Consider the following 22,440-nt stretch of genomic DNA (forward strand, 5'->3'; position numbering starts at 1 on the left):
ATTCTAAAGACCTCTCCATATGTGGAGGTAATTTTAAAAACTGTTGCCTTCGTCATTATTGTACACCCGCCCTCTGTTGAAGCCCATTTCAAATGAAAAAACACATCTTATATCAGAATCTGTGTACTATCTGTAATGTCTCTTGCAAAACTTGAACGAATCTTCTCTTGAAGCCAACATAGAAGCATTGTTTAAATTGTTCCTAAATTAGCTTTTCTTTTTCCTCTAGAAAACATTATTTAATATGAAAATATATTCACATTTCATTCTGTGATTCTTTTTTTTTTTCTTATTTGGCAGTGCTTTTACTTTTTAATTTCTTAATTGAAATATAGTTGATGTAAAATGTCATGTTAATTTCAGGTGTACGTGATTCTGATTCAGTTATATACATATGTAATAGGAACAGTTTGGGGGTTCCTTACAAAACTAAAAATAGTACTAAAAGAATATGTATATATTCTTTTTTGGATTCTTTTCCCTTATAGATTATTACAAAATACTGAGTATAGTTCCCTAAGCTATACAGTAGGTCACTGTAGGTAATCTGTTTTATATATAGCAGTGTGTATCTGTTAATCCCAACCTCCTAATTTATCCCCCCACTTCCCTTTTGGTAACCATAAGTTTGTTTTCTATGTCTGCAAGTCTATTTCTGATTTGTAGATAAATTGATCTGTATCTTTTCCCTCATATTCCTCATATAAGTGATATCATATTATATTTGTCTTTCTCTTTCTGGCTTACTTCTCTTGGTATGGTAATCTCTAGCTCTATCCATGTTGCTGCAAATAGCATTATTTCATTCTTTTTTATGGCTAAGTAATATTCCATTATATATATGTGTGAATGTGTGATATATATATATATATATATATATATGGAGAGAGAGAGACAGAGACAGACAGAGAGAGGCAGAGAGAGAGAGAGAGAAAGTTGGTACAGCCATTATGGAGAGCAGTATGGAGGCTGCTTCAAAAACTAAAATACAATTACCATATGATCTAGCAATCCCATAACCTGGGCATATATCCAGAGAAAACTTTAATTTGAAAAAATACATGTACTCAAATGTCCGTTGCAACACTATTCACAATAGCCAAGACATGAGGAAGCAACCTAAATGTGCTAACTCAGCTTTAAAGCCTCCTAATAATACAAAGAAACCCAACCACAGTCAACAAGTGAGTTCTTAGAATTTCATTTGCTTTGATGGGAAGATTTGAAGATTTTTTTTCTTTTTTTCTTTTTTTAGTGCTAGAATGGAAGATAATGGAGAATTGTGGTTAAGAACATGGGTTTTGAAGTCAGGCAACAGAGTTGTAACCTAGAACATTTTTATGACAGCGATCCACCTACTTAAACTCTTCAAGCATCAATTTGCTCCTCTAAACTCAGGGTGATAAAATCACCTGTCTGTGGGGATTCTGTGAGAACAGAACATTCCAGGTATGCCCGGTACCCAGCATAGCACCCAGCACTTAGTCACTGATAATTTCCTACTTGCAAGGAGTGAACTAAGACTTCACAAGTATCACCTCATGGGGAATGACTCCAGAAGATAGATGTGAATTTTGTTGCCATGTTATATTTATGAAATATGAAAGTCTACATAAAATATGACTATAGAAATATATAAGCTAGAGTATGAATGTAGGTTTATGTCCATTTCCAACACTGAGCTCCTAAGCCTGCCTCTATTCCTTTTACACCTGAGATCCTCCTGTCACTATGAAGTAAGCTTAAATGTGTCAAGGCAAATATAGGAAATTATCCATAGAGACGCTAGGGTGTTAAACAATTTGCTTGAGGTTACATGGTTGGTAAGTGGTGGAGTTGGTATTGGGATCCAGGACTGTGCGATACTGTCTTGTCTTTACTACTGGTATTTCCCTCTCCTTTCCTCCTCAAATTTTCCATCTGAATATGCTCTATAGTTTAGGACTTTTTCTGCAATGCAGACCCCACGTTGTATGTACCCAGCTTTAATCCCTCAGTGATCCCACATTACCTAGAAAGCCAAACGTCTTTATAGAAATTGCCTAGCTCTATATGGTCAGAATCCTGCCTCTGTCTGTAGTCTTACGTCTTTGTACACTGAATGCCAACACCTCTGAGTACATTCTCCAGCCTAATGCAGTACTTGAAACTCCCCCACACTCACAGGTTGTTTTATGTTTGTATATATTTTGTTTATACCTGAATGTATTTACTCAACTTGTCTACCTTGTGACTTCCTATTCATCTTTCAAAACCATTTGTGAAGTCCTGGACCACAAGTAAAACTGGTCATTCCAATTGTGGTAGCCATTAAAGTATGCCACTTGACTTGCTGCTGGGAATATCATTGATTGACAGCCCTAGCTCTTGCTTTCCCTCTCCGTCAGGGATTTTGCTGCTAGTCTACGCTTCCTTTGGGTTGCTCCCAGGCAATGACCACTACTGGTCAAGGTCCATTCCTATGAAACACAGGATTCCTTTGATGGGGAACTGCAGCTCTATGACTGCCCATTGGCCGACCTGAACCCATCTTAAAAATGTGCTACAGTTCCAGAATCTTCCATCCAATCTTCTGTTCTTCCATTCTCCTTCTCACATATCAGACTTCCACTGTTGCCAAAAGCTCTCCAGTCTTCTTGATTATTTTTCCTTTATCCTTTGCAGGCATTCCCAATAGATGCCTCATATACTTGTTCTTATCTTGGTGTCTGCTTCTTGGTGGATCATGAACAAATAAAGCCACGTGGGTGCCTTCTCTGTGCTGGACAGACACCATCACAAGTAAAATACTGCATTTATTAGTTTACTTTTCTCTCTCTTTATTAGATTATGAAGTCAGTAATTAGGAAAATCATTGTATTACTTTTATTTTTAGCCTTTAATATACCACTTGTCATAAGGTACTTGTTAAGTATTTTATTGAACATTTAGATAAATAAATGATAAAGTTATGATGTTATCTAACATGAGTTCACGTAGGTCAAAAGAGGCAAAACTATGCTTACTCCTCAGTTAACACTGACAATCATTGTGAAGATACCTCGAAGTTAGTTTAGGGTCACTAATGCTAGGCATGTGTTTCAGAGTATTGCCATTTAGCTTTTATAGGCTCAAAATATTTTCTTGAGTTCAAATGAGTTTTATGCTTATGAACTTAATTTAACTAAACTGGAGATCTTGAAATCTTACTGAATATCTCTCATCACTAAATGAAGCAGCCTTGATTAATCACTCTGAGCATTTCAAAATATTCTGTCAGTTAACCTATATTTAACATAAGCATGTGTAAAATCTATATGAGAGCATTCATTAGTAGGAAAGCATATTCTTAGAGAGCTATAAATTCAGATAGTAATTCTTCTTAATATTTCAAGGGAGGAGTAGGATATAGAACGTTTCAATTCATTGATGGTAAATCCATTACGAACCTGTTCTGAGTCACACAAAAATAGAACTTATTTCTTTGTCGTTGGACTGTTTATGCTAAAAAGAAAATAAATAATTAAATAGTCCATTTATAACTACATTTTCTCTTTCACACAATTATACTGGTTCGGCCACCAAGTGAAATCCTATGTCATTGCTTGACACGGACAATTCTTTTTTACTTTTTTTCACTCCGTTTCTCATACTGGGAATCTCTCTCTAAGTTTTCATGTATTATCTCCTAAAGATGCTTTGTCTTGTTGTTACACTATAGATAATGATAATAATAATAGGGAATGCCTGTCATCGCGCAGTAGTTAACGAATCCGACTAGGAACCATGAGGTTGTAGGTTCGATCCCTGGCCTTGCTCAGTGGGTTAAGGATCAGGTGTTGTGGTGAGCTGTGCTGTAGGTCACAGACGCGGCTCGGATCCCACGTTGCTGTGGCTCTGGTGTAGGCCGGTGGCTACAGCTCCGATTCGCCCCCTAGCCTGGGAACCTCCACATGCCGCGGGAGCGGCCCAAGAAATGGCAAAAAGACAAAAAAAAAAAAAGGTAAGAATAATAGGCATTTACTGTCTATTATGTGCACCAAAACCCTCTATTTTCCAAATGGGATACTAAGCATCAGAGAAGTGAAATAACTTGTGGGGTGGGGGGGGTGGGTTGTACAACTAGTAATTGGATCATCAGTGACTTGTACCCAGATCTGCCTATTTTTTGGATTATCCAATCTTATAGTTCAGTTGTCTAGGGTTTTGACTAGAAACTTTGAGGATTCATTTATCAAATCAAAATCATGCAGTGTTCTTCTAAGCACTTTGTGGTTTATCCCAGAGGCAATGGAGAGTTTCTTGGCTTCTAACACAGAGGACAATACTGTTATTTGATACGTTCTTTAAAAGATGTGTCAAAAGGAGACAGTATGAAACAAAGGCTTGTAGATAAAACTAGAAAAACAAACAAACAAAAAGGAGATCTGAAAGCTAGTTACTGAGAGTCTAAGCAGAAGTGGTTAAGGTCTGATTTAAGAATGTCAACAAGAATATGGAGAAGAGGACAGAAAGACTGGAGCACTATTTCCAAACTCAGCAGCTCAGCAATTTATAAACTATGGGCTTTTTGGTGAGATTGCTTGGTTACCATGCACCTATTTCCTTTTCTGTAAAATAGAAATAACAAAATGAATCTATTTCAAAATGTTATCATCCGCTTCAAATAATAGTATATTATCATATATTTGTATGTTATATTCTATGAGTGTAGGCATTTTCGTGGGAACCTTATTCATGCTAGGAATTCTCAAAACAACTCCAGGAGTTCCCAGTGCAGCTTAGCAGTAACAAACCTGACTAGTATTGTAGAGGCTATGGGTTCAATCCCTGGCCTCGCTCAGTGAGATAAGGATCTGGCATTGCTGTGGCTGTGGGTGTGACTGTGGCCAATAGCTGTGGCTCCGATTCAACCCTAGGTTGGGAATTTCCATATGCTGAGGGTGGGGCCCTAAAAAGACAAAAACAAAACAAAACAGAACAAAAAAAGGACAGCAAAAAAACAATTCCAATAACTAAGTATCATCATTACCAATTTTAAGGATGAGGAAATGGAGGCATAGTTAGGTGAAATAAAAAGTGATGGTGCTGTGGTAGCATGAGATTAAAATAATAGCACATATTATATGTCTGATATATAGTATGTGCTTTATACATGACCGTAATTAGGCATCTGGACTAATGCCCTTGAGAAGTAGAACCAAAATCTGACTCATTTTTGTAAGAAGGTAATCTAGATTGTGGCATGAACAGAACTACTTGATTGGATCCCCATGGACAAGGCATAGGTACTGTCCTTGGTGCTGGAGATATGGTGGCAAACTAAACAAGCCTCTGTCTTCGTGATATTTTTCTTCTGCTGGAACAGATGTTCTGATGACCAGGTGCATGAGTAAAAGGACCGTAGTTGGAAAACTATTTCTAAATTATTTTCTGCAACACAATTATTTTACTGTAAACACTTGTTCACAGGACAAGACTCCTTTCTTGAACCCTTCCCCTTCTTAGAGTTAAAGTTAAACTTTGGGTTGTTACAGACCCAGAGCTAGCTACAAAGTAGCTTCTTATTTTCTGTTACATCCTCAGCTCTTAAAATTGTACCTGAAAGGGTGAGCACTTGGTGTATTGAATGAATGGGTAAGTGAATGGATAAATAAAGGCATTTTTCATTTTCAGGCTACCCATTCTTTACATACTGTAAGTTTATCTCTAAGAAAAAAAAAATGAGTATTTAAGATTAATTACAAACTGGTATGTATGCTGGGATTTATGGTTGTGAAAAGAAGATAAAAAAATTTGAAAGCGGTTCTTGAGTCATGTGTAACAAGCACTGTGACAATAATTTTTGGCTACATTTATGTGAACACCAAAACCACAGCATCTCTGAATTTCAGAAGTGTCATTATAGCCTCTATTTTAAAAATTAAATCTTACTTTCAAAATTAAGATGTAAACAATTTTGTAAAAATACTAATGTTCAAAATGAATGTGTCACTCGGTTTTACATCATGCCCCCCAAAATCATGAGAAAACTGTTCCATGTTATCCAATCTCATTATCGGGACACATATAGTATGTGCATATTTTTAGTAAATATGCTGTTTTGAAATTTCCTTCTTTCATGTGATATTATATCCTAAGCATGTTTACATAACACTACACAATTATATAATTGTCATTTTCATACCTGGATGATATTATCTCTTCTTGCCCCAAACCCACCTGGCTACCTACTCACTGCCTTCAGCAGAGTTGTGAAATTTAGTAGTTCCCAATTATATTGAAATGTATATCTTTGCAAGATAAGATTGTTTTATCGTAGCATTTTCTGCTTGCAAAAGAGCTTGAAATTCATACAATTAAATAATTCCCTCCATAATTAATTGAGGGGGCTATGGGAGACAGAATAGCCTAGTGAGAAGAATGGAAGAGGAAGGAAGTCCAGGAGGAAGTCCCTCATTAATTATATGATCTGAGACCATCACTTAAATCCTTTATGCCTCAGTTTTCTTGAGGTTGCCTCACTTAGGTTATATGTGGGGGAATGCCATGTTTATCTACCTAAGATTCCCTCTCTGGCTCAAATTAACCACATGCATTTCCAAATCAATCTGTACAACATAGAATCGAAACAAATCATGTAACGTGCTAACCACAATATTGAACACATTGTATATGTTCAGCATATTCTACCTACCGCTGTGATTTTTATTATCATTATAATAAACTATATAACTATTTTATTGGCTCTTGGTAATCACAGAGTGAATTACGGCTATCATGATTTGAATCTAGACTCTACGGTATTGTGGGAAAAGCATATTCTAAAACCATTCCTCAGTTTGTTGTCACATAGGGTGAATTATCTGTAGGATTTCTTCACCCTTCTCCTGGAACTTATTTCTATGACAATTCAGAATTGTCATAGTGCTCTCAACCAAATGAGGAAAGGTCAGAGGGAGATTACATTTCTTTCTTCTTCTTCTTCTTCTTTTTTTTTTTCTCCCCCTGCTAGAATAGCTGTTTATCAGAAGGAAACGAACTGTCAGATTTGGAGGAGGACCTGGGCCTGTTCATTTATCTTTGTCCCCTTCTGCTAATGCGTGATTGCTACTGATAGAACATTCTCTAGTGCAGTGGCACTTCCAATTAGATTGATATTTGTCATAACTATTTTATTGGCTCTTGGTAATCACAGAGTGAATTACTGCTATTACTCTCCAACATTGCAATGAATCAGTGCAGAGAGGCAATTACAAAGAAGTGTGAATTATTGAGATCAGTCTGTCTTGAGTAACTAAATACCATAAAGTAACTAGGTCTAAAGAATGTTATATAGTATCCGTTACTCTGTTTTTTTTTTTCTTTTTTAAAACTTGTTATTAGGCTTATGATACTAAACTGTTTCACTTATGTGTAAAAGTGACCGGCTTTTGGGAACTCGGCTCTATTGGCTCCAACTCATATATTCTGAGGATGACAATGTGATAACTAGGGTTAACAATCATATTTTTGAAAGTTTCTAGGAGAGTGGGAAAAAATACCACAATATGCAATGATTGATAATAAGTAAATTTATTGTAGTAATTATATATTTTGTGGCAGTATGTACATATATAAAATTATTGTGTTGTACATCTTAAATATAGACAATGTTATGTCAATTATATCTCAGTGAAAAATGAATTTCAAATTAAAAATTTCAGTGTCACAAAGGTGTCTAGGTTGATATCTCAGTTTTATCTCTTATAGTTGTGTCTTTATACAAATGAATTACTCTTTCTATGCCTGTTTTTCCATTTTTAAATAGAGATTCTTATAGCTGCAACTCTGCAGTGTTACTTGAGAATTAAATAAAATAATATAGGTAATCACTTAGGATAGTGCTCTGTGTAGAGCGAATGCTTAAACCTGCTAGATATTATATACACCATATATATTTCTCTGACTCTTTAAATCAGGCAAATACAAATTGCCTATTTTTAGGTGTTAATAGTAGTTATTGCAGTATAAAATAGTCTACCTTAGAATCTAAAGACCCAACTTTCATGCTTCGTTCAGCACGTTACCTTTATGAATTATGTCAGAGCTCTAAAAATTACTGGTGCTAAAGTGTATGTGTAAAGTATACATAAGGTTCAACTATGTTGTGTATTATTCAAGTTGTGATGTCTTGTTTAATACCTTTTGATGCTCAAATAACATTTTTTACTGATTGTCCTATTTTAATGACTGAGCTCCCCTGTGGAAGTGCCTGAGAAGATGTTACTATACTAATTTATAGCTAAGGATCTGAGACTCAGTTAGAATGAAGTTGCATAACCATAACATGGTAGACTGGGAACTGGAAACTAGCTTTCTCATGTGAGAAGAATAAATTCTTTCAAGAAAATATATTTAATCCCCTATCATGGACGAGCCATAATTCAAGGCACCAGAAATTAGCAGTGCATAAAATCAATGAAAATCCTCCCCCCTCATGGAGTTTACTTGCTTAATTGAAAGAGAAAAAAAAATTAAGTGTATGTATGAAAGATATAGTATCCTAGATGAAATAACTTCTTTAAAGAAAATGAAGGAGAGAATAAGGTTAAGCAATCACAGGTATATGGTATTCCATGTTTAAATAGGGCAGATAGGGAAGCCTTCACTTAGGAAATGAATAAATTCCAGGCAATGCCCGGTGGAGATGCACCAGAGGTTTACTTGGATCCACAGAAGAGGTTTCCAGGAAGAGGGAACAGCAGAAGCAAAGTCCAGAGTGTGAAACATGCCTGGGATTTTTGAGCAACCACCAAGAGGTCATTGTGATGTGAGCAGAACGAACAAAGAAGAGGGGTCTGATAGAAAACAAACTTATGGTTACCAAAGGGCAAAGAAGGAGAGGGAGAAATTGGGAATTTTCGATCAACAAATACACACCATTATATATAAAATAGATAATGAACAAGGACCTATGGCGTAGCACAGGAAACTGTATTCAATATCTTGTAATAACCTATAAGGAAAATAATCTGAAAAGGATAGGAATATATATATATATAGATATATATATATATATTTCTGAATCATTTCGCTCTACTATGAAACTTTGTAAATCAACTGTAATTCAATTAAAAAAAAAAAGGAAGACAGGTCTGAGAGCTAACATGGGCCCAGCTTGTATAGCATTTCACCAACCCTTTTTAGATGTTTTGGCTTTTATTAGAGTGAAATGGAAGCTACTGGAAGTGTTTGAACACAGAAAGACACAATCTGATTTACCTTTTGACAGAATTGTTCTAGCTGCTATTTTAACAATTGACAAAAGGAAGGGATAGAGTAAAGAAGGATTCCATTGTAATAAAACGTAACAAAATTTACAGTCTGCAACCAGTGTTTTAAAATGAAGATGAAAAAAAGTGATCAGATTTTAGATACATTTTGGATAAAAGTTAGCTCCAGTGGGATTTGTTAACATATTTGATTTGGAGGATGAAGTCAGGAATTTTGGAATTAGAAAATGGGAGGATGAAGTTGCCTTTCCCTGAGAATAAACTATAGAAAGAGAAAATTGGTAGTGACAGGAAGATCTGTTTTGGATACACTCATTTCAAATTGTCTATTAGAACTCAGAGTGGGTCTATCAAATAGACAGTTGCTTATATGTATGGCACTCATTTAGAGATCTGAACTAAAATAGAAAGTTGACAGTCTCAGAAGTAAGATGGTATTTAAAATAATAAGCCTGGATTGGATGTGCAAGGGAGTGAATCTAATAGAAAACAGGAGATATTCAAAATGTGAGCCACAGGGCATCATATTTTTACAAGGCTGAAGAAACGAGGAAAAAAACTTATGAGGGGACTAAGAAAGTGTAATCCATTGAAGAAGGAAAACTGAAGAGAATGATGTTTTGGAAGCCAAGTTAAACAGGTGTTTGAATTGAAAATAATTCAATTGAAAGGAATTCAGATTGGTAGAGTGTAAGATCTTGACCGAAGCATTCCTAATGTCTGATCCCATCAAGAGAGAGGAAGGAGCAACTGTTGAATGCACAGGGAAGATGCTGATTAAAGAAAACAACAACAATAGAAGAAAAAAAAATACTTCTCACTGGTAAAACATTCTCTCTGCCTTTAAAGCTCAAAGAGTTAATACATTGGTTATAAATGTTCTCATAATGAATGATAATCAACAATCTGTTGGACTATAGGACTATAGATAGATGAGGTAGAAATTAATTTTGATAGACAGCTTCAGGGGGAAAAATAGATCATATCTGAGCTGGGTATTAAAGAACCCTACAAGTCTTTGGGGTAGGAAATGGAACAAAAGAATAATGACCTTTCAGGCTGAAAAGATAGCATAAGCAATGCGCTAGAAGTATGAAAAGGCAGAACATATCCAGGGATGAGCAATCAATTTACTTGACTGAAATAGAAGGTAAAAATAGGAGTAAAGAAGTACAAAGTAAAACGGGGGTTGAAAGAGCAGTAGATGCATCTTTTTGCCTTTATGGACAATCTGGCTGAACAGTCCAATATAAAGAAAATTTTGATAAAGTGAGATATTTATACAGAACCAAATGTTATAATTACTATCATTTTTTAAAAAGCCTTTTATATTCTGGGAAAAGCCTCAAGCATGACATATTGTGAAATGAATGTGCCCTTGGAAAAATAGAGAGAAATAGAAATTGTTCCCTGTAGGTTACTCCATTAGGTAGATTTTAATTTCAAATAATTCTGCTTGGGCTATTTTCTAACTTCCTTAAATGTAATGTCATGTTTTAATTTGATCTCTTTCCTAGAAATGGTTCTCTGTGTTGTGAGGCTGCAAGATCACCCAGGGAGAGTGGGATCAAATAGTCCAGAACATCTGACACACTGAATGTATGTGAGTACAACGTTCATAGCTTTAAGAAAAAGGAAAAAGAAAAACTGTCTTGCATATGACTTAAAGTGCTTTGGAGTATATAGATGGTTTGTGAATTAATCTGGTTAATTGCTGGATCCTTGGCATGGACAAGCTCTCGCTGGTGGGGGCAGGGGGATTGTATGTCTGTCTGTGATGAGGGCTTGACTTTTCATTTAAGGATGCGCCTTCTATTTTTGCCAAGAATTATTGTCTCTCATAATTGCTTTGCTTCTAGTAAAACTTTGAAAGCCTGCTTTCTGACCACAACTGTGTATATTTCCCACTTCTCCCACTCTCTGACTCCTACTGAAGACATGACTTGTCATCTTTTTATCTTTCTCTGTCATTCTGGCCCTTCAGATACCACATTTAGTTTTATTTGCCTTGCCTAAATCCAAATCAGCCAAATGGACAGTTCCCTCTAACCTTCTTTTTCTCTATCAACTATCTTCTGCCATACTAACCTTGCTAATTGTCAAGTTAGTATTTATTTGTGTGATTATTTCATGTGTCTTTTACTAGATCAAATGCTCCATTCAGGCCAGGATCAGGCTTCACGCTTGTTTGTTGATGTATCATAGATGGTCATATGATGGTCATTTTCCAGGCTGCCCGACCCTATTTGGTCCTGAGTGGAATTTGGCCACTAAAGCGTTTGGTCCAGCCCTTTCATGGTTGTTCAAAATTTATGTTTTTTGGGGGCTCCAAATTTTCCTAGATTGTCTCAATTTTGTATAAAACAACCTCTTGCAGTCTTGGAAAGATGAGGCTATCTGGTGTGAACATCACTGATTTTTTTCTTCCTTAGACTTTAAAATAGCTCTGTTTCTGTCTATTGTCTATTTCCTATTACTCAAAATAACTTTGTACCCATATCAAATTTTAATCTTAACACTTTCCATTTCTTTATAAACTTTATTAAATCAGCTTTTCCTCCCTGATTTGCCTTTCTCCATGGGTCTAGTTCCTTCCCCACAGGTAGAAAAATCATCATGCTTTTATGTCTCTTACCTTGGAAAAAATTCAGCCAATCAAAATCAAAACAAGCCTCCTTCACCTCACTATTATCTTATCCTCCACCCACTTAGCCACTTTTACCCATGCAAAGTCTCTCCAGGACAGTCAATGTTCTTTCCAAACTCATGGTAAATCCAACAAAAGTAGAAGCTATTTTTATTTTGTAGAACAGTGTATTTCTAGTACCTCGCACAATATCTAAAATGGTAGGGGCTCAATAATTAAATGAGTTAATTTTAGCTACCCTTTCACTTCCCACTCTCTACCTGAGTGTTAAATTTTTGCTTCAAGCACTGCTTAAATTACTCTTACCAAAATAACCAACCAAAATAGCTCCTTTCTCTATTAGTCAATCCATGACCGCATTTCAAATACTTCTCTTCTATGCTATATGATAATCTCAATAACTTTTAATTATGTATATGCCTTATCACTTCATCAGGGCCTGAGCCCCTAGACTCAGGACAATTAACCTGGTATTTCCTTAGTCCTCACAACTTTTAACAAAGTCTTTGCTAGTCAGTAATTACTAGTGAGTTGAATTAATACCTTTAAATACTGAAGGATCCTCTAAAATTTCTCTGACCACATTTGTGTTATGTTTGATTAAATATTTTGCTCCTAACATAAAAATGTGAAAATATAATGGAATAACCTTTTATAAACCATTTCAAATCATAAAAATAATAATTAAAAAAAAAGAACCCTGTGCTGGGAGTTCCCATTGTAGCTTAGCGGTTAATGAACCCCTCTAGTATCAATGAGGATGCAGATTTGATCCCTGGCCTCACTCATTGGGTTAAGGATCTGGTATTGCTGCGGCTATAGTGTAGGCCGGCAGCTGCAGCTCCAATTTGACCCCTGGTCTGGGAACCTCCATTTGCCATGGGTGTGGCTCTAAAAAAAAATGTTAGTTATTATTTAGTGAAACAGATATTGAATACAGGTTTTAAAACATGGATTATTGCAATTATAATGGCATTCTCTGATATGTACCTACATTCATGTAATGAATTAGCAAATTTCATCAATTCTATAATGCACCTTTTTTTGTAAAAAAAATTTTCCACCTCTAATAAAACTGAAGCACATTTTATTACAGTCCAAAATAGTGTAACTTTAGCATGTTTTCCTTTTATGTGATACATAAAACAGCAGAGTCTATGATAGCTCAATATTTTAATTTTTTAGATTACCAGACATTGGTGAGTGAGCGTATGTATGTATGTGTGAATGTGGCGATGAATTCTGAAGGAAAGGTTTTACTTCCTCACTTATGTCTGTATAGAAGTCCTTGCTATTTTAAATCATGAAAATCACTACCAGAAACCCCCATAAAATTCAACTAGTGAAACAAAGAAATTAGTTAATTTCACTGCTTGAGTTATAGTATTTTAAAGAAAATATTTGTATTACATTTCCCTTTTAAACTTTCAAATAGTCTTTGAAGTCAAGTATGTTTTGGATCAGTTTACAAAGAGAAAAATGTTTATGCTGATTCCTTAGGAAGAAGTATTAAAAATAAATCAAAAGTTTTTCTTCCCTCTGAGATAATATCTTCTTTTGTAAAATGGTCATACAGTGGCCTATTACATATATCTTTCCTCCCAGTAATTCAGCAGAAATCAAGCTCTGTGTGGAACACTAAAGTGAACTATAATATGTCAAAAAAAAAAAAAATGCCTCTGAGTACTTTCCACTTGTAGGCAAAGACAGCATTTAGTTATAATAATAGAAATTACATTTTAATCAATATGCCCTTTGCTATTAATCCATTTTTGACTGCCTGAAGAGATTTTAATAACATGTTAGGAAAATCATCTATCTAACAAGTCATTCCAAAGAGAAAAGGGCTGGAATCCTTTCATTTCTAATTCAACATGGACAGAATTGACATTATATTTTCCACTATTGCTACTCTTGGAAGAAGCTAGCATTTCTTGTATACTCAAGATATCTTTTTTGGCAACTTAAAAAATCACCTGTGGTTTTTACTGATGGCACAAATTGAACAGCCATCAGCAAATACACACTTTCATACCTTTGGTCAAGACTAGATATTTGATGATATTCTTTAATGGTCAGTGTCTGCTATAATACAGATATAGCAAGGTTTTACTTTTACCAAAATGTGCTTATTTTTCGACTAATTTTACTTTATAAAATAGCAGTGCACACTCATTTCAGGAATATCAGAGAATACATAGAAGATCCTTACATATTGCAACAAAGGTGCTATTTTGTTGCCTAATACAGCATTTATTATCAAGCATGCACAATGCATTCAAATATTTTTTTCTGTGTACATAGTTCAATTTTTTCATTTATTGTAAATATTTTTTCTTTTTGTTTGCTGTGTGTAATTTTTTTTAAGTTTGTGTGATATTTCTTTGTATATATTAATCTTGATTTATGTGGCTAATCCTCTAGCATTTAAAATATATTATATCCAAATAAATTATATTACCAGGAAAGTGCCAGGATGAATATGCTCATAACTTTTTGTGGCTATGCTTTACTATTTTAGTAGAATCAACTCCCCCAAATAAAATATTGCCATAGCAGACACACATAATTCAAGTGTTTTACATCCCTACTGTATCCAAAAAGTAATATAGAAGAGTGATTCAGGTTTGTTTTAGTATTTATCAGTCTGATAGAAGCTGTCTTAGTCCATTTGGGCTGCTTTAACAAAATATCATTGATTACCTGGCTTATACAACAAATAATCATTTCTTACGGTTCTGGAGGCTGGAAGTCCAAGATCGAGGGACCAGCAGGTTGGGTGTCTGGTGAGTCCCTGCTTCCTCATCCGTAGACAGTCATCTTTACATGGAAGATGATGAGAGGAAGTTCTCCGGGGTCACTTACAAGGACACAAATCCAATTACGAGGCTCTACCTTCATGACTTAAGCACCTCCCAAAGGCCCACCTCCAGATACCATCACGTTGAGGATTTGGTTTCCATATATGAACTTGGGGAAGAAGTGGGGGTGTAAACATTCAGCCTATAGCACATGACAGTGCTCTTCTGACATGGCAGTGCTTATTTTGATTTTTCTTCCTTCATCCCTAATGAGCATTCATAAGTTTCATATCACTCTTATTCTCTGTTTTTATTTTTTCCTTTATTAAGTGTGCACTTATGTTCTCATCTGAGTCATGTTTACTGAGAATGAACTAAGAGGAGAGAACACAGCCTAGAACGTGGAGGTCATAGGGAAGAAGGAAAGAAGGCATTCTCCCCAGTCAGCATCACTGCCTGCTGGAAAGTAATCTTTTCCCCTGGAGACTTGTGATGAATTTGGCATTTGTACTGAATGCCAAAGCAAACATGCAATTTAGTGAAACTCCAGTCTGACTGTTTCTTGGCATTTATGTTGATTAAAGGAAAAACGACTTACACTTTAACTTTCTTTTTTAAGCCACCTGTTAGCAGGTGGTATCAGCACTGTTAACAGTAAAGGTTGGGATCTTTCTACATTAAAGTAAGAACATAGAGGAAATCAGAACATTTATGGTCTATCTACAGTGTTTGGAGTGGACTGAAGTTTCCGTCCTTTTTTTTTTTTTTCTGTCAATAGACATGGAATGTTTTTCCAAATCCATTTCATCGATCTGTATTTTTCTAGTGCCTAGAATAATGCCTGTCGTATGGGAAAAGTTCAAGAAATGCATAATTATCTCTGCTTTACAGATGATAAAAACCAATATCAGAGAAACTGAGCAATGTTTATTAGAGTCACAGAGCTTGAAAGGGACAGTCTCAAAATTCAGCATTAGTTTGTCCAAACCCAAATACTCTGCTCTAATCATTTCATCTAACATCTCTTCCTAAGATAATGTTTCTCTTGTTATACATTCATTCAAATGTAAGATAGCCTATATAATGCTGTAGTGCAAATGACCTCAATGGTTTAAAAACTCCTAGGCTTTCTTCTCATGTACACTACGTAGTATTTGCTCATGAGCTGAAGGCTTTGCTCCTCACCATCTTCTCTCCAGAATCCAGGGTGACATAGCAAATCCTCCCTGGACCACTCAGGGTTATGAAGACTAAGGAACAAAGTGCAAAAATCTTGTCCTGTCTGGTTAAAGCTCCATTCAGAAGTGGCATGTGATACCTCTGCTCTCATTTTGCTGGTGAAAGCAAGTCACCTAATTTCATGAGTGTCATCAAACTTCATGGGAGCTGGAGGGTGGGAAAGTGAAGTTGGGTGGGCCCAAGCTTTTACAGGGGTGCTTAAAAGTGAAAGAGGATGGTGGGAGAAACAGGATGGCAGGAGTCTGAGAAGGAGCTATGAAGATGGTACACAGAAGGAAAAAAAAAAAAAAAGCTGAAATATTTTTGTATAGGACCCCTGTCTGTACAAAAATACTCAACTAGCTCTGTGATAGTTAATTTTGTGTGTCAACTTGACTGGGTCACAGTAGCTAGATATTTAGCCAGGTATTATTCTAGATGTTTCTGTGAAGGTGATTTTTGGTTGAGGCGAACATTTAAATGAGTAGACTTTGAGTAAAGGAGATTACTTTGCTTAATGTGGGTGGGCCTCATTCAACCAGCTAAAGGCCTTATTAGAGCAGAGATTAATCTCGAGCCGGACCCCCGCCATGGGATGAACCACGTGCAGGCCGTGAATCCTGTTGGTCAGCCTCCTGGGGGCTTCTCAGTGTCTGACGTTGTGGGGTCATGAAACCTGGCTTTTTGGTGTGTGGAGGGGGGGTGCTTTTTATGAACTATGTTGACCCTTGGGTGGGCCTCTAGTCCATCTAAGGCGCTTGGGTATCTCATCGGAAAAGGAGAGGGTGTTGCCAGACAGGGTGTTGGTTGCTGGGATGGGTGGGGGTAGTGTCAGCTTTCCATTTGGTGACCTGGCAGGGCCAGCACACATACTGTTTATCTTTAGGCTTTTCCTCTTCCCCAGCCCTGTTGTCCCCACATTCCGTCTTTTATCTTTTTAGGGCCCCCTTATAACATATGGAGGTTCCCAGGCTAGGGGTCGTGTCAGAGCTGCAGCTGCTGGCCTACAACACAGCCACAGCAATGCGGGCTCTGAGCCATGTCTGTGACCTACACCACAGCCTATGGTAACCCTGGATCCTTAACCCACTGATGGAAACCTGGGATCAAACTGGTGTCCTCCTGGATACTATGTCAGGTTCTTAACCTACAGAAGAACTCCTCTGTTGTGTGGATCGATTCGTTTGTGTTGTATTTTAGATTCCAAATATAAGTGGTAACATATGAAAAAAAAAAGAGATTAATCTCTTCTGAGCAAAAAGGAATTCTGCCTGTAGTCTGTCTTTGGACAGAAATTGTGAATATTCCTGACAGAACACGTTCTTCATTTGAAAAAGACCATGTTCAAGTGGGCAAAAATGATATCTAATGATATTCACAGGCATTTGTCTCACTTCTGCCACACAGTGCAGTCCTCAGACAGAGTACTAAGGTTCGTATAAGGAGGGATACAATTTATACGGTCCAAGAGAGAACAATAAACACAGGCACCCAGGCACATATCCTATGGTAGTGTTTCTATGGAGAACCCTGCCTAATAGTGACTCCCGTTTCCAGGCCAAACACATTTACTTCCTCTCTACATAGACAACCCAGAAGAAGCATCGAGTTGCAGAGTTTGGCTCAGTTTGAGACCCTAAAAGAGGCCCTATAGTAGTTTCTTCATCAGTGTGGCTATAACCCTGGAGATCTATGTATCAAAGGGCAAATTATGTGCCCTTCTCACAGCTTATAGGTTATCAAACACTGACGGGAATAACCACTTCTGAAGGATTGGTTTTGTTCTTTAGGTGTAATTCTGCTCTCTTGAAGGGGTTCTTCTGCTCATGAATTTCCAATTTATCTTATTTTGGGATATTCTTTTTTTTATCATCATCCTTGGTTGCATCTGAAATGCACCTTAGAGAAATATGTTCTAAGTACGATAAGCAGCTTTTTCAGCCTACTTTCTGCCAAAGGGTGTTTTTAAAATTTCAAGTATAAGTCTTTGCCTCAAAAACTTGCTTGGCTCCTTATTTATTTGACTCTGGTAGACAATGTGTACTGATGGCTACTCTGGTGGTACTTGTAAAGGTATGCTTCTTAGCTTTTGCTATATTTCTTTGGTTTCCTTCTCTAGTCACTTCTTTCTCTCTCTCTCAAGACTGAATTGTGGGCACCTAGAGCTTATTAGGTTTCCATGGAAAGGCAATACCCTTTGCGTCTAATTTTATAGCCTGTATGTCTAATTGCAATTACTAGGCAGCTGAATCCTTATTCTGACACCTTCATCACTTCAGAGATTTTAACAAGGGGTGTGCTGGTCATATTTTGATTGGATCCTTACTACAGCCTGAGTTTTAATGCACTTTCTGCTTGTTTTATATTTTATGCTTCAAGTCCTTGCATTTGTAGACTGCATTTATTCTCTTTAATTACTAATTATAAATGGGAGGGTTATTTTCTGAGCTCATCTTTCTTTTTCCTACTGATTTGCTAAACATAGACAATACAAAGAATCAACATTCCATGTTCTAATTTTTTCCTAAAGATCCACGTTCATTAGTTGCATGGGATAATTGACAATTTATAAGAGGTGACATCCTCACCAAATGCTTTGCTGTTTCATAAGAGAGGCTACAATGTTTTTTTGTCTCCTTTAACAATTTTCTCACTGTTTTTGTCAGTTAAGCCAAGGTCATACGTTTTAGTTCTTGGTATGATAGCATTCCTCTTTTAGATGTCAGTTTCCTTAAGAGTTTAAATAGACTTGTTCAGTAAAAACAGTGCTAACATATCAGTGGCTTCCGATAACAAAGGCATATACATTTTTTTTTCTTTTGTTTTTTAGGGCTGCACTATCAGCATATGGAGCTTCCCAGGCTAGGGCCTGAATCGAAGCTATAGCTGCCAGTCTATGCCACAGCCACAGCAATGCCAGATCCGAGCTGCATCTGTAACCTACACCACAGCTCACGGCAATGTGAGATCCTTAACCCACTGAGTGAGGCCAGAAATTGAACCTGTGTCTTCATGGATACTAGTCAGATTCCTTTCTGCTGAGCCATGACAGGAACCCCTCCTCTATTTTTTTTTTTTTCCTACTGTACATTGGAGCTCAGTTCTGTTCTATTCCATTCCTATTTAGGACTGCTGACAGTGCTTCCATGTTTGCTGAAGGGGACAAACAGGAACAAGGATATTTCACACTGGCTATTAAACCTCCCCCCACCCCAAAAGTGATTTACTTAACTTCTTCTCACATGTTAATACAGCAATATGTATATGGCAACAATTAGCTTCAAAGGAGTAGGAATGTGCCGTCCTAACATATGCGTAAAGAAAAGCTAGAGATATTGAGTGAAAAATACTAATGACTGCTACATACTCATACCCATCAATGCTTTTTCTTCTTCTTCTTCTTCTTCTTTTTTTTTTTTTTTTTTTTTTTTGGTCTTTTCTAGGGCTGCACCTACAGCATATGGAGGTTCCCAGGCTAGGGGTCTAATCAGAGCTGTAGCCGCCAGCTTAGGCCAGAGCCACAGCAACATGGGATTGGAGCCACATCTGCAACCTACACCACAGCTCATGGCAACACCAGATCCTTAACCCACCGAGCGAAGCCAGGGATTGAACCCGCTACGTCATGGTTCCTAGTCAGATTCATTAACCACTGAGCCACAACAGGAACTCCCATCAATTCTTTTTCTTTAAGAATGCCAGACTATAATTCCCAAGAGGGCAACACCATTTTTTTTCTTATCAGTTGCCCTATCTTTGACTCAATGCATAGAAATAAGAAGATACTCATTAAACATTTGTTTAATTAAATGAATGTGGTGATACTTTCTTAATATTAATAGAAGATGCTTGACATTTCAAATTTGTAGAGTTAACCTCATCCATACTATGCAATACAAGTTCGAATATATCAGTATCATTGCCTTGAATTGCAAAATGCAGATGGCTTTTTCTCTTGGATGTTTTGTATCTCTATGTCATGAAAGTTATGAGTGATGGCCAACTTTCTAAAGAGGAGTATAACACTTATTAAAAACCTGGAAATATATTTTAAAAACACAGACAGAAAACAAGCTGGAAGGTAGATTCTGGCATTGGGGTATACTTTTGTTGATGAATTATATCATGGACCAGAAACATATTTAAAATAATCTTGACAAGAGAATTAATGAACTGCCAGGAACTATCCTAAGGCAACACCACTAAAGACTCACTGAGATGAGGGCTTTTGTTAACTCCGAGAAACTTTATGCTTCCTCTAGAGCAAATATCTTCAAACGAGTTGTAAAGATTAATCACACCACTCTACCAAGAGATTGAAATAGCTTGGTGGAAGAAATAGCTTATTCAATGTTAGGACAGGTCAGGAGAAAAGTCAGTTGTTTTGTGGAGGACACATATTCTCATTAAATGATGCATTACATTTTCATTAAAAGGGTACTTATAGTCTCTACTCCAAAAATTTGAAAATTTGTATAGTGTGGTGCTGGGTGTGAGGAAAAAGGGAAGGGGAAAGAGGAAAAAAAAGGAAATTAGAAGGATGGAGAAACACAAGGCGTTAGTTTCTTGTTCCTACATGTTGAATTATATATATCTACCCTTTTCCCCTAAATTAAAACTAAAATTGCTTTGCAATATACAAACTCATCTGCAAAGTCTCTGATAATTAGGACTATTCCCAAACTTTGAATTTATTGTCTTCAACAAGAAGTTGTACCCTTTGTCTTTAGGAAGCAAGGAAGAATGGGTTTTAGTATGTCTGTATAGGGTAGCACTGATTGGATGATTTCAGTAATGCAGTTCTTGCTAAACCCAACCCTTACTGAATTATATCCCCCTCAGAGCATTGGTACTAATTTACCACCATCCAGATGGTGTTAGTTTTCCATTGGTGATGTAGCAAGTTTGTACAAATTTAGTGATTTAAAACTACCACGTTAATGACTCACACTTCTATATGATGGACATCTGTCCTGGGTCTCACTGGGCTAAAATCAAGGTGTCAAGAAGGTTCCATTCCTTTCTGGAGACTCCAGGGGCAGATCCATTTCTTTGCTAATTAAAAATGAGTTCCTTGCAATAGTAGGGTTGAGATCTCTGTTTCCTTGCTGGCTGTCAGCCAAGAGTCATTCTCAGCTTCTGCAGGCCGTTCGCATTGCTTGGCTCAGTGCCTTCTCCATCTTCAAAGCCCATGATGGCAGGTCAGTTCCTTCTTAGACCCTGAATCTCTCTAAGCTATTCTTCTGCCTTTCCCTTCCACTTTTAAAGACTCATTTGATTAGATTCGTCCTATCTGGAGAATCCTTATTTCAAGGTTTGTAACATAAACCGTAACTGCAAAAAAACCTTTTGCTGTGTAATGCAACAAATTAAGACGTGAACATCTTAGGGGAATTGTTCTGCCTACTACAAAGACCTACATGTCCTATTCATGTGGATTTCTCTTAAACAAACGAGTGAATGGAATCATCAGAGCTTCCTGTTGGAAGGACACGGGAAACTAGCCTCTCATGGATTTGGGAAAACCTAAATGCATTTACCCTATCAGTATGGGGGAAATAACTGTATACCTTTCTCACTGCAAGACGATAGAACATTTATTACACCTAGCTGAGGGCTGTTCTGAGCTGAGGCCCAGAAACCAATGCATAAAGGAACATGCCAACAAGATGCTATCTCATACATTTAGGAATGTGAGTGTGCTTTGTAGGCCCATAAAATAATTATAAAAAGAAAATGTTTTCCTTTAATGTCTTCACCAAGTTATGATTCTGAATATGTGGCCTTATCTGCTAAAGGTATCCTACAGATATGAATACAAATATGGATGTGTGATTAAACTTGACTGAAGTGGATTTAATTAACCTGGAGAAGGGAAAAATCAAGGACTATTTGAAAGGTGTTTTTATTTTGATAAGGGGCTACTATGGGAGTGGTAATTAGAAATGATCTCCCCAATCTTGGGGATTGAAGCGGTGTCGACGAATGTTTGCTTCCAGGATACTGATTTCTGTTCAACATAAGGAAAGATTTTTTCCTAATAATCAGAGCAGTCTAAAAATGGATGGGACTGTATCCTAAGAGCATAACCTTCCTGTCACTAGAGGTCAGCAAGCAGTGGAGCCCTGAGTAGAGGTAGTTGGGATAGGTTTTAAGCACTAAAGAGTCGGGTTCTATATAATTTTTCATAATGTGGTCCTTTTTCCTCATCAAAATTTCCAATTCTTTTTAGTTTTGGTTGTTATTTTGTTTCTTTTTTTTTCCTTTTTTTTTTTTTTTTTGGCGGGGAGCAGTTTGCACCCATGGAAAATGAAAGGTCCCAGGTTAGGGGACAAATTAGAGCCACAGCCTCCAGCCTACACCACAGCCACAGCAATGCCAGATCCTTAACTCACTGAGCAAGGCCAGGGATCAAACCCACCTCCTTGTGGATACTAGTTGGGTTTGTTATTGATGAGCCATGACGGAAATTCCTCCTTTTAATTTTTTAATTGAAATATAGTTGATTTACAATGTTGTG

The 22,440-nt window shown here is 36.8% G+C and overlaps 1 protein-coding gene across 24 annotated transcripts in view; it reads left to right on the forward strand.

Moving 5' to 3' along the window:
* LRRC4C (leucine rich repeat containing 4C) overlaps positions 1–22,440 on the forward strand; it is a 1,222,625-nt gene that overhangs the window by 463,330 nt on the left and 736,855 nt on the right. For 13 of the 24 annotated variants that reach the window (XM_021085274.2, XM_021085264.2, XM_021085273.2 and 10 more), the window contains one exon: positions 10,772–10,853. The gene's annotated coding sequence lies outside the window, so the exon portion shown is untranslated. Of the gene's footprint in view, positions 1–10,771; positions 11,029–22,440 lie in introns of all 24 variants that reach the window. The other 11 variants (XM_021085261.2, XM_085011406.1, XM_085011416.1 and 8 more) reach the window with 2 other exon arrangements.

This window comes from Sus scrofa, chromosome 2 (genome assembly GCF_054392235.1).
Source record: "Sus scrofa isolate SSC_HxYL_T2T_F1_AM1 chromosome 2, Sscrofa_HxYL_maternal_Yorkshire_Landrace_v2.0, whole genome shotgun sequence".
Classification (NCBI taxonomy): domain Eukaryota; kingdom Metazoa; phylum Chordata; class Mammalia; order Artiodactyla; family Suidae; genus Sus; species Sus scrofa.